Raw genomic sequence first — 12768 nt, forward strand, 5'->3', positions numbered from 1 at the left:
CAAATATGAGAAATGAAATCCTAACCCCTAAAGTTGAAGAGCTGAGAGAATGGCGAGGAGAGCACTATTCGGTTCTAGTTGAACAACAATGGATGAAGGCAAAAAAAGGAAACAACCGAAAAAACTAGCACATGGATTGAAGACTGGAGGGAATTCAACCCTTTAAAATGTAGTATATGTGGAGAGTCATTTCCCATCAGCATTATAGCCAAAATTCAACTATTCTTTATCATGATAACATGCAAGAACATAGTGTCATTACTCTCCTTCGTACAGTGGTAAAAGGCCTCGTAACGAACCAAGACGACAACAATAAGAATCATCATCAACCTAATTTGCAATAAAGACACCATACAATTCATTGTAGAAAAGAACAACATGACACATACCTACCCATAATTATTTAGCGGAATGGCAACTATGCCCACCCCGCTTGGTACATCCCTTTTCACTCAATACAAAGATAAATTAAAATTTATAAATATTATACAATTAAATCGTTATAATAATATATATTTATTTTAGTTTATTATATATATATAATTTGATTTTTAAACATATTTAATAATTTACCAATAAAACAATTATAAATTAATTTATATATTTTTTAAAATTTATGATTTAATTTATATTTTTATTATTACTTCCTATTTTTTTATTAATATAATAATATTTAAATTAATTAAATTCAATTAATTAAATTAAATTCAACTAGTGAAAAAAATATTATTATTATTCTCTTTGCTAGAATTTGATTCTCATAAATGAAATATGAATTAAATCCCTTAGATGTTCATGAAAGGAGTAGTCTTTAACGCGACTTTTTGAAAGCCTTTCCGGCGATTTTTTCCGGTGAAAATCCGGCAGTAATTTATTGGAATCCAAGTTTGATAGCTAATTTCTGCACAATGAAAGCGTCCCAGGGTTTTTCAGGGTGCTGAATCCGAATATGCAGTTAAAAAACCATTTTAACTGCAACAAATCATGATTTCATCTCAATTTCTTCCGCCGGATTCCGTCACCGGAATCTCAAAAAGTCGCATTATAGACAACTCCTTCATGAAATATGAATTTAATTATTAATCAATCCTGTAACATGACAATTTTACAATTGAATTAAATACCTCACACGTTCAAAATGAAATATGAATTTAATTATTAATCAATCTTGTAACATGGAAATTTTACAATTGAATTAAATCCCTCACATGTTATGTCTCTATTTTCATAAGTGGGGTTGTGTAGGTAAGAACAAAGCTCTTTTCTTTATATTAATTGAATGAGATTTATTTATTTATTTATTTATTTTGGGTGTTTTTGTCATTTCAAATGATAATAAGTATTTAAATTCAAATTTTAATTTTAATATTAAATTTATTATTTAAATTCAAATTTTAATTTTAATATTAAATTTATTAATTAATTAATTAGAAATATCAAATATTTGAAAATATTTAAATTTATAATATATAGAAATATATAAATTTTAAAAATATAATTAGTAAATTTGAAGAAATATTTAAGTTTTTAAAGATTATTCTTTCTTAATATTTCATAAATTCGAGATTAATAAGTATTTATATTGATTTATTCCTTTAAAATTATTTATATATATATATATATAAATAATATGGGAATATATATCATTTCTTTATATTAAATTATAAATTATAATTATTTTTCATATAAAACTAAATTTATCACTATTTAAAAGATCTACATTTTTTAAAGTAAATATTTTATTTCTGGAATTCAAAAGTACATCATAATAGGTTGAAGTTATTTTATTTCTTCACAAAATCTTTTAAGACTCCAAAGCCCCTATAATTCCATTCTGTAGAGCATCATTGCTTTTTTCGATTCATCTTCAAATCAGCTAGCCAATTAGATAGGGCCCGATCCTCGACTATGGTTTTTTGCTCATAGAATTAAATGTCGAATGCGGATCATGGTTGTTTTTGGTATATGTTCATACTGGTTCTTTCTATGATGCACCCTTCTATTCTCTGATCCTGCTGTTAATGTGAATGTATATGTTGGTCAATACTCCTGCTCATCCTTGATGTAGGCATCTATCTTTCTGTATTTGGGAACTGCATTGACATCTGAACTTCTCAAATGTCCTGCATCATAGTCTTCCACTTATTTGTACCTTATGATAGCATTTATATTGCCTCAATATAATACATACTGCTTTTTTTTCTCTGGAAAAAAAAAGGTTGAAGTCTATTGGGAGATAAAATTTCAATTTTAGTAGTAATTAAATAAAGAGAAGTTAAGAAATAAAACTTCAATTTTAGTAGTAACTAAATGAAGAGAAATTTACTACGGGAAAAACCATACCAAAGACAAAACTTCAATTTTAGTAGTAACAAAATAAAGAGTTCACTAATGATTGTTGATAATACAAAAACAAGAAACAAACCAATTTGGTATGCTAGGTTTCTAGGGTCATTCTTAAATTGAAAAAAATAATAATAATCTAGAAGTAGAAAACAAAAAAGAGGATAACATCTAAACCATCATTAATACTTATCGAATTTAGAGGCCTCCATAGTAATGGGCTTCTTGTTGTTGCCTCAAAAGCAACCTAGGTTAGGAGGGATGCCCAATTGGGTCTCTATTCACTTGAGCTTGCGATCTATGGAGCTCATATTTAACCGCATCTCATCCAACATTAGAAGAAGTTATTGTTTGGCTTCATTCCTATTAATCAATTGTTGATTGTCAATTATGTACATGTATTGATTGGAATGGCCCCCAATGTGACCCATTCCAAGGACCTAATCAACCATCTCAGTCAACACTTCCAAGTTAGTCAGACAACAACACTCGTCAACTATTTCTCTCTCCTCCTATGTTATCTCCTCCAGGATTTGCAGAGGAGTGTGTTCCTCTGTACTAAGTTGTCGAGCTCTTTGATTATCGCTAGGTGCGAGAGCCACCCTGTTCTTGATATTAAGCTGCACCTCATTATACATGGGCTCGTTGATGGGGCATGATAACCTAAACTTCATTAGACCTCCCTTGGCCTAAGTGGAAGAGCGCCAAGATAGAAACAACAAGGGAGTGACTATAGGTAGGATGGTCACAAAAGGGAGACGTCGAATGGGGCAAGTTAGAGGAGGCGCTTGATGGGTTGATGCACAAGATCTCTGTAAGAGTCCAGGTTGCATGAGAAATCCAAGGAGGTAGACCTATTGATAGCACAACTGAGGAGAGAAGGGAAAGCGAGGACACATCCAAATCCAACCAAGGAAGCTTGTAAGACAACAAAAGAAAATATTAATAAAGGCCAACCTCCCCATTAGAGAGCTCAAGGGATTACAAAATAAAAGACTTGAAACAATAAGAGACATGAAGGAAACCCAACTAATTACCTAGACATAACTAATCCCTGCCACAAATAACCATAAATCTCTACGTGAAACTTCATGAAAGTATCAATCAATTATTTTCTCATGGTTGTCCTTGGTCATCTTCGCATGGTTCATGGGGTGTTTGATTTCATTCGAAGCACTATTGGGGTTAAACAAGGTTGTCCATTGTCCCCTACCCTGTTTGGGATCTATATTGATGAGTTGGAGGCTTTTCTACACTAGCATATCCAGGACACTGATGGTTGCCTTCTTCACCAAGTCATGATATATATTCTACTCTTTGTTGACGATGTGGTCCTCCTCTCCTCATCTCCAGAAGGATTATAGAGGCAGTTGGATGCCTTAGCTTTGTTTTGCGATCTTCAATAGTTGACAATCAACCTGGGTAAAACCAAGGTTATGATCTTCAATGGGGTGAAGAAAACTTCAGACCTTCACTTCCTATTCAGAGGGCAGGAGGTTGAGATCACGAAGAAGTATACATATTTGGGGGTGCAATTCTTAGGTCCCTGCTTCAGTTTGCGACCAACTCTTCAGCCTCAAATCAACAAAGAAAATGGATCCAGACTCTAGACCAGTGAGGATCTGTGGGACCTCACCCCGCCACACGAAACCCTAGCAGCTAAACTGTCTCAAGTCTGTCTCTAGGAGACGGAGTAGGTCCTCCACACCTCAGTAGTGCACAAATCCCCCAGACGACGAGTCAGTAGGCAGTTCGTACCTCCCACTGATCCTTCATCAAGCCAACAAACTTTGTGGAATTTTTTTCAGTGTTCTTCAGTGAGTCTCGGATGTTAGGAGAGATGAGTCTGATCCTCTTTGTTAGGGCATTCCATACGTTGTATCTTTTATGTTCCTGCATTGTACCTTTTATATTCATGCATTGTATTTTTTTATAGGAAACCATTTAGCTCTCCCGCATTTTATGGACATCATTGTACTCAACAATCCCTTTAACCTACTTTATGGTCATTAAATATAATTATCTTATCTTATCTTATGCAAAATAATAACATTATGAAAAAAAATACTCTCCCCTCTTAAAATAAACCATGTACATCTCATACTAAACATCTAACAACCAAAAACACAATAATATTCCCAATCAAGATCTATTAAATCTCCACTCAAAATCATAACATTTCCCACCAAAAACACAATAATATTCCCAATCAAGATCTATTAAATCTCCACTCAAAATCATAACATTTCCCACGGAGATCTATTAGATCTCCACTCAAAATCATGCATTAAATAACACTATGTTGAGTTGCGAGTCATGATTGTCCATTTACCCTCCTTAATGCCTCGTAACGATAATACCCAACTTTTCCCACACCAAACACCCCACCCCATCTAAAGGTTAAAAAATTACACTTACTAACTAAAACTTTATCTAATAATATATTTAAATCTAACCAATTTTGACTTTACTTGTAGTCTTTGTTTAACCAAGATTGAAATTTTTCTCTGTTTAACCAAGTTTGAATTTTTTTTCATAAAATGCAATGTAGATTTGCAAAAATAAAAGACAAATTTATGAATCATCGATTTATGAATCAAACCTTGGGATTTTCAAGGAAGTGGGCCCATTTTCTCACAGCGTATCGCTTTGCTAATTCTGAAATAAATCAAAAATAAATTCCCTCTGATGCACACGGTTCCAAAGTCTTGAGTGGCCGCACCTTCACATGACGAGGCTTTCAATTCGATATTTCCAAAGCCCGTCGCTGGAAAATGCGATTCCCACCTTTCGACCTCTGGACATGTCGGCAGAGCTGCCCACACATGGTCTGACAGTGACAAGTAAATGGTTGCACTGGTAGGTCAAGGGACCGACTATTTTGGGTTACATGATAACACATCGCCGTGTACTTTTTCCAACCAATTACAAAAATTCTTTATTTAAAATAACATATCAGTTATATTTGCGAAGCCCGTTTTAGCGTGTGTTTTCTTTCTTTCCTTCTCCGTGTTTCCTTTAAATATACGCTGCAGAATTCATTCAATTCCACGCGACCGGAAGGACATTGGGAAAAATTAACTACGCCATTAATTGTACGCTCAAGCTTTCTTAGGCCTGCTGACTGATTCGTAAGAATAGAAAGTTTGAGGTGCTGGTAGGGTTCTTCCAGCTCTTGTGCGATCCTCTTCCCTTGGACACGCGATGGGATCCATGGGATGGGAGAGCAATTACTGGATCTGGGACACTGTCTTCGTCCCCCGCGTTATGGGTGGACTCATGGTCATGGCTGCCCTTCTGGGCCTCTCCACTGGCTACTTCGGCGCACTTCCCGTCCCGGGCCTGCCCGCGGCCTTGCTGCCGACGTCGTTTGGTTTGTTCCCTGGGCGGAACGGACGGAAGAAGAAGGTTAGGGTTTACATGGATGGATGCTTCGACCTGATGCACTACGGCCACGCCAATGCCTCAGGCAGGCGCGCGCGCTTGGTGACGAGCTGGTCGTTGGCGTGGTCAGCGACGAGGAAATTATAGCCAATAAAGGACCCCCGGTCTTATCTCTCGAAGAAAGGTATTTTGAATGTGCTGATCGATAAATCTTTAGAAGAATTTGTCTTCATAGCTGAAATGCGAGACTAAATTGGATTCGTCCTGATGGATCTTCAGAGAATTTCACTTTTAAATTTAATATTTAATATTTATTATCTGGAGAGCAATTTTTCCTGCAATTTAGCGCATGAGGGAACTGGTTAATGTTATAATATTCATTTGCAGTTGAGTGGAACATTAGTTTTTTTTTTTAAGAAGCAAATTTGAATACAGCTTTACGATTAGGTGCATATCAGAGGAACAATCTACACGGAAAATTATGGGTGATCGCTAAATTTTTGAAAGGAAATAGGCTCATTCGCAATTATCCTGATAGCGGAACTTCGGCAGTAAATTGGAGTGATTCTGTAGATCTATAGAGAAAAAATTATCTTTTTAATATAAACTGTATTATCTTCAGTGAAAATTTTGTTCGGGCAAATATTTTTTTACAACGTTCCGGAGAAATTTTCTGCTTAAATTACCCTTTTTTATGTTTTGAAGACGGTGAAGTCAAAAATACTTCTACAATTAGATACATAACAGAGTAACATTTATAACTATATTTATTGTCGAAGAAAGGTATTTTTAACGGCGAATAATTTCTAATCACTAAATCTTTAGAGTAAAGAGGGGAAGACTTTCGCACTTGTCTTCGCAGCTCAAATTCGAGAGTAATTTGGAGATTCTGTTAGATCTTTAGAGGAAATTCACTCTATAATTTAAACTTTCCTCTTAGATCAAATTTTCGTGCAATTTAGCGTTTGTGTTTAACTGGTCACTGATGAAAGTTAGAAATTTACTGTTCAATTTAACGTTAATTTATGATTTTAGGAAGGTGGATTCGATTATAATATTATAATTGGGCACATAACAGAGTAGCAGTATATATAACTAAATTTATCTTCGAAGAAAGGTATTTTATAGGGCAAATTATGCCGGATCACAAAATCTTTAGAAGAAAATAGGCAGACACTCCTAATTATCTTCTTCGATGTAATTTGACAGTAAAGTGGAGTCACTCTGTTGGATCTTTCCAGAAATCCACTCTTTAATTTAAACTTTAATCTTAATTATCGTAAGAGCTAATTTTGTGAGGGCAAATTGTCGTCCAATATGGCGATTGTCTTTACAGGAGCGCACTGTTTAATCTTACAAAATCCAGGAGAAGTTTGCCGTTTAATGTAACGTTAGTTTTATGGCTTTCAGAACGTGAATTTGAATATATTTTTACAATTAGGTACATAAAAGAGTATCAGTAGTTATAACTAAATTTATTCTCGAAGAAAAGGTTTTTTGTACGGCAAATTATGGCTGATCAGTAAAATTTTTGAAATTAAATTGGCAGATATTAGAAGCTGTCATCCGATTCGGTAGTAAATTGGAGACATTCGGGATCTGTAAAAAAAATCACACTATAATTTAAATCTTTTTTCTTAGTCATCTAATCTGAAGAGCTAATTTAATTGGATTAGATTTCAGTGCAACTTACCAATAGTTTTACTGGTATAATGTGTTCTTGAGAGGTTTCCTGTTATAGTAATGATCGTTTTATGTTTTCAAGCTGATTTTCTAGGTGTATTGTATCATCACATTTAAATAAAGAGCAGACTATAATATTTATAACTGATTTTACTCTTGAAGAAGCCTATTTTATACAGCAAATTATGGCAGACGCTAAACCTTTCAAGGAAAATTATCCCGAGTTAAACTTGCGAGTAACTTTGAGACTTGAGTCATTGTGCTAGATCTCCGAGGAAATCTACTATTCAATTAAAATCTATTTCTTGTTGTCCTAAGATCTATTTTTTTTAGGTCAATTTATAGTGCAATTTAATTTTGTTAGGTGAAATTTGCTGTTTAAAACTTTAATGGAACATTTGTTTTATGTTGATTTTTCTAGGTGGATTTGAATTTTTTTTTTACAAATTCATATTCCTTTTGGATTTATAAAAAGTTGAGAGGGGTCAAATCCATTAAGGTGCAAATTAATTTGAGGGTGCAAATATCGAAGGTCCAGAATTCCAGGGATTTGATCTCTCTCAGTTCTTGACAAGTCTGGGGTTAAGGTGGATATAGACTGGTTTATATTGGTAACTACCAGTTGAGTTAACCATTAAGCTAGGTTTATAATTATATATTTAGAAATCCTCTGTTCAACTTAAAGGAATTATGTTTACAGCCAAGTTTGCATGGTATATTTGAGCATCTGCATCTATTCTATTATATCTTTAAAGTTTAGACAAATTTGTTTTCTCTAGAGCAAACTATATATAGTTTCAATTATATTTAAAGCCGATTTTGTAAGGGTGATAATTTGAACACTTGTTTGCAAGTTATGTAAAATTAAAACTAAATAACTTCATAAATTTACCTTTTAATATAATAATATTGTTGATAATAGTCAGAGTGAACTTCATTAGTATAGACTTCAGTTACTGTGCAATTTAACTTCATATCGTTAAATTCTCTGTAATGTTACAGTTCTTTAAGTAATTCCATAGACAATTTTGTTCAGTAAAAATAGAAGTCATTGCCTGCCATTTAGCTAAATTTTTACGGGACTATACCATTTTATTCTATAGGATTTTCATCATCTTTAGAAACAATTGTGTCAGAGTAAATTTGGTTAAAATTTAAACGTCTATGCATATATACCCTCAACATGATATATGTGTAGAATGTTTCATATACGCTTTTATTAAATTGTCTGAAGTGTATGTATAGAATCGCCAATATGCTTTTTAAAATTATCTTTAGATTTGTTGGCATTGTGTTGATAATTTTGGGTGTTGTCTTTTTGCAGGATGGTGATGGTGAGTGGTTTGAAGTGGGTCGATGAGGTTATAGCTGATGCACCATATGCAATAAATGAAAATTTCATGAAGAAGTTGTTTGACGAGTATAATATTGATTATATTATACACGGAGATGACCCATGTCTGCTCCCTGATGGTAGTGATGCATATGCCCTTGCCAAGAAGGCTGGACGGTATAAACAGATCAAACGTACTGAGGGTGTTTCTAGTACTGATATAGTTGGTAAGTAGTCAATTCTTTATTGTTTGTGTTTCCTTGTTTATTGAGTAGTACAACCCTTAAAACTTTGGTCCTTTTCAAAAGGAATGTATTGATAATATATGCAATGTTTGGCTCCACCTTTGTGTTATTATGTCCATCAACACACATCCCGCATCTGAAATAAAGATAAGATAAGATAAGATGATTGTATCAATGTCTTTCATTTGACCACTAAAGTAGGTGAATGGGACTGTTAGGCACAATGATGTCCATATCAAGCTGGCGCACTAAAGCAGCTCCTATGTAAAAGCAAGATGCAAAAAGTAAAATAAGAGTCTAATCTAAATTTCGGAAAGCCAATTCTGAAGATGGCGAGACAATCTGAGAGAGAGATGTACAAGGTGAGTGGATCTAGAATCAATGCTGTAAATGATACACCTATACTGCTCCATTGGAACCATCTCTCCTATCATCTGAGGCCAAATAAAGAACTTAGAATAGATGTCCGTTTGGAGGAAGAACTGGAAACAGAGCTGGACCGAGTCCTGTGCTGCTGCTTGGAAGGGAGAATTTGTCACTTTGGTTTGAAAAAAATCATCTAGCTACTGATCTGTAAGCTATCCATTTGTTGTGGGTCATAATTGTTGTTGTCTCATTTTATGTTTAGAATCTTCTCACTAGCTTGAGCTTCTTTCATGTTTTCTGCAAATTATAAACTAATTGTCTCCAGTGTCGAAATAATAGACATATTTTGTAATATAACCGTGTTTGATGAAATCTTTATCAAAGTATTTACACAATAAAAATCAAATTCACTATATCATGTATTAGTTTGCAAAGCATGGATTTTTCACAACCATTTCTTCTCAAACTGATTTCGTTCATGTGATCTTTATTAAATTGGTACATGCTTCCTAGATTATCTGATAACGTAATTTAGAATATCTTTTGAGAGTAATGTCCATTCAAACTGAATGGTTTTTTTGCTTCATGTGCTTGACATGGTACTAATTATTTGAATGAAATTTGCATAGCGCATGTGGATTGCTGTTTTTTGTTTCTTTAGATAGTAAATTATAATATTGCTTATAAGTTGTGCTTGATGGATGATGAAATGAATGCCAACAACCTCTTATAAATAGGCGTCATGTGAGGGCTAATTAGCCCTAATGGGGTAGATTGAGACAGGACGACCTCTCAAGGAGTCGATTGGTAGGGCTTGTTTGAGCCGACTTGTAGGTGACCAATAATCGATTACCTCTTTGTGTGTGCAATGAAAAATGCTGATCGAAGCTACAATATATTTCAACTCTCCCTTTTAGCTAGGGAGGTAGTTTTACTGTTACATTCTCTCTCAAAATTAATCTTCCCTACCAATACATAGGTCTCACAACCCACAACCTAAGGAAGAGAACATAATCCAAGTTTCTCTTTCTCAAACTCATCATAAGGAAAGATATATAGGATCCATCTCAAAGCATCTCCCCTACCACGAGGTCTTATGGCACACAACCTAAGGAGGAATCATCAACGCATCTCCAGGACAACAATGTCTCACAACACACAACCTACAGGAGGAATCATCAACACATATCTTGGACAACAATGTCTCACGACACATAACCTACAAGTGGAATCATCAATACATCTCCCAGAGAACAACATCTCACAACAAACAACCTATGGGAGGAATCATCAATACATCTCCCGAATAACAATGTCTCATGACACACAGCCTACGGGAGGATCCAACAATACATCTCTCGGGACAACAATGTGTCACGACACGCAACTTGTGGGAGGAATCATTAATACATTTCTTGGACAAAAATCACTCACAACACAGAACCTACTGGAGGAACCATCAATACATCTCTTGGACAACAATGTCTCACGACATAGCCTACAGGAGATTGTCTATCCACGATGTTATGTATTTAATGCTCCCTCTTTAAGGGGATTCTCAGTCATTCCAGTTTCTTCAAATAAATATCAACAACCGATTCATCATTAGAAATGTAGCTATGTTATATATCAAATATTTCAGTAAACAACATTTAGTTGTTCATCCAACTTTAGTAGGGCTTCCAAACATCAACAATTATCTACACACAATAATAGATTTTAGTAGTGGCTCACAGAAGCAATCATCGGTAACCTCAGAAGCGAATATCAGTATCCATAGTCGAATCCAATAGATAATAAATGGCTTCTCTCAAAAGCAGGTACCAACAGACCATAATCGAATCTAGCAAATAATTAGTGGCTTCTCATAGTAGGCATCAACAACCATGTAGAATCCAACAGACCATAATTGAATCCAGTAGATAACAATAGACTTTAGTGGAAATAAGCATCATCAAATAGATCAACGAACCAATCAAAGAATCAACCAAGTCACCATTAGAGTCTCGCAACTTCTTCAAATGATTCATTAGGAGGATGTCGATGGACCTACGATCCATTGAGCTAAAGATATCTCTAGGATCATGCATTTACAAAAGCAACTCCCACTTACACAGAAATCCTCTTCATTCTCTTATCAGGTTGATCTTGTTTGCTCCCTCTTAGTGCGGAGCCTATGACAAGTCTTCTTGTCACATTGTTCTTCTGTCATTTCCAATGATTGCCACATCTTGGTAGTCTCCAATATGTACTTGCAAACCTCACTAGGAGGCTATGGAAGAACAAGAACAACCAAGCAAACCAAGAGACTCATAATGAAATAATCAATAAAAAACAATCACGATAATACTTATTATCTTTTGAGAGTGTCAGCTCGCTCTTGATCTTAGCCTTCTTAGATCGAGGAGTCCATACTATTATCAAAGAGTTTACGTCGTCAAGGAATCCACAACATCATTAAGGAGTTCTTATCAACAAAGCGTTCACGGAGTCCAAGTCATCAGGGAGTTCATATCATCAGTATCATCAAGGAATCAAGGAATCATCATCATCATCAAGGAGTCAACATTATTATCGAGTCCATATCTTCATCATCATTAAGTAGTACATATCATCTTATATTATCAAGGAGTCCATATTAATATTATCACCAAGGAGTCTAATTCAATTCATCATCATCAATGAGTCCATGTCATCAACAAGCCTATGTTATCAACGAGTCCACATTATCATTAACAACATCATCAATGAGTCCACTTCATCATCAATCAGATCATCATCATCGTCAAAGAGTGAGCATCAATTTAGATGATCATCAAGGAGTCTAATCATATCATCCATGTCATCAATCATTGTTAGCAAGGAGTACTATAATCATCAACAAGGAGTACATATTGTCAATATCATAGTGTACGCATCATTCATTATGAAGGAGTCCACGTCAACATCCTCATGGAGTCCATATCATCATCCACACCATCAAGCAGTCCATATCAACATCAAAGAGTTCATATTCACATCATTAAGAAGTCTATATTATGAGTCCACATCATCGACAAAATCACATGATCAACAAAGAATTAGGGTTAGGTTCATTAGATTTACTTCTCCAAACCTAACCTAGGGTTTTACAAATCATAGTCAGTCCAATGTTAATCTTAATTGAAACAATAGGAGAAACACAAGGTACTTATCTATTGAGATCGAGACAACTCCCTCTTGGTCTTGAGTCTTTTTAGAATTCAACCTGCAAATTAGCCTCAACGTCAAAATGTTAGATCTCTTAGCAATCAATTCATAAACCCAACAATTTCTGAACAACTATTGGCAAGGGTTTTGCATTCAAACACTTGTCATTCTTGAACAACACCCTTGCATTGTTGATTTATGGTAGCATCGGATGTGCTCTAAGCC

General features: G+C 34.7%; 1 pseudogene across 1 annotated transcript in view; it reads left to right on the top strand.

The window, feature by feature from the left end:
• The first annotated feature begins 5316 nt into the window (after nucleotides 1–5316).
• LOC149176116 (ethanolamine-phosphate cytidylyltransferase-like) overlaps nucleotides 5317–12768 on the top strand; it is an 88607-nt pseudogene continuing 81155 nt past the window's right edge. Inside the window, exons 1-2 of the transcript XR_016258046.1 lie at nucleotides 5317–5911; nucleotides 8735–8970. The product of XR_016258046.1 is annotated as an ethanolamine-phosphate cytidylyltransferase-like (transcript). The remainder of the gene's footprint in view (nucleotides 5912–8734; nucleotides 8971–12768) is intronic.

The sequence above is a fragment of the Pinus tabuliformis genome, chromosome 4_1 (genome assembly GCF_031772625.1).
Source record: "Pinus tabuliformis cultivar Carrire ecotype Pingquan chromosome 4_1, CPIR1, whole genome shotgun sequence".
NCBI lineage: Eukaryota > Viridiplantae > Streptophyta > Pinopsida > Pinales > Pinaceae > Pinus > Pinus tabuliformis.